Source organism: Sinocyclocheilus rhinocerous, unplaced genomic scaffold, assembly GCF_001515625.1.
Source record: "Sinocyclocheilus rhinocerous isolate Xijiao unplaced genomic scaffold, SAMN03320098_v1.1 scaffold358, whole genome shotgun sequence".
In the NCBI taxonomy this organism is placed as follows: domain Eukaryota; kingdom Metazoa; phylum Chordata; class Actinopteri; order Cypriniformes; family Cyprinidae; genus Sinocyclocheilus; species Sinocyclocheilus rhinocerous.
In genome coordinates, this window is record NW_015650700.1 from 365,683 (window position 1) to 366,431 (window position 749).

The 749-nt window shown below is 58.1% G+C and overlaps 1 protein-coding gene across 1 annotated transcript in view; it reads right to left on the reverse strand.

The window, feature by feature from the left end:
- Positions 1-749, reverse strand: part of LOC107712337 (brefeldin A-inhibited guanine nucleotide-exchange protein 3-like) — a 54,413-nt gene that overhangs the window by 31,073 nt on the left and 22,591 nt on the right. The window lies entirely within an intron of this gene.

Sequence of the window (749 nt, forward strand, 5' to 3'; positions counted from 1 at the left end):
GTTCAAGATGTTGACGCAGAAACGCATCTTCGGGTGCGTCTGTCCCCGAGATTGGTTTGCAGCGATCGACGCATACTTTCATGTGTCGATCCTTCCGCGCCACAGACCATTTCTGCGGTTTGCGTTCAAAGGACGGGCATACCAGTGCAAGGTCCTGCCCTTCGGGCTGTCCCTGTCTCCCCGTGTCTTCACGAAAGACACGGAGGGGGCTCTTGTTCCCCTCAGAGAGCAGGATGTTCTCATCCTCAACTATCTCGACGATTGGCTTATACTAGCACAGTCTCGAGATCAGTTGTGCGAGCACAGGGACCTGGCGCTTCGGCACCTAATATGCAGCTAGGGCATATTGCTAGGGCTATTGCATATGAGACCGCTTCAGCACTGGCTTCATAGCCGAGTCCCGAGGTGGGCGTGGCAGCGCGGCACTCACCGGGTCCAAGTTACACCGGCCTGTGCAGGAGTGCACCTAGAACAGGTCTCCGCGCCTTGCCTTGAACCGTCTCAAAGGGCGCTTACGGGGCAAGCACGTGCTGGTCCGAACGGACAACACAGCAACCATTGCGTACATCAACCGACAAGGTGGTCTGAGCTCCCGTCGCATACCGCAACTCGCCCGCCACCTCCTCCTTTGGAGTCGGAGGGTTCTGAGGTCACTTCGTGCCATTCACATTCCGGGCCTGCTCAACCGTACAGCCGACGAGCTGTCTCGAGCAATGCTCCCGGGAGAATGGCGACTCCATCCCCAGACG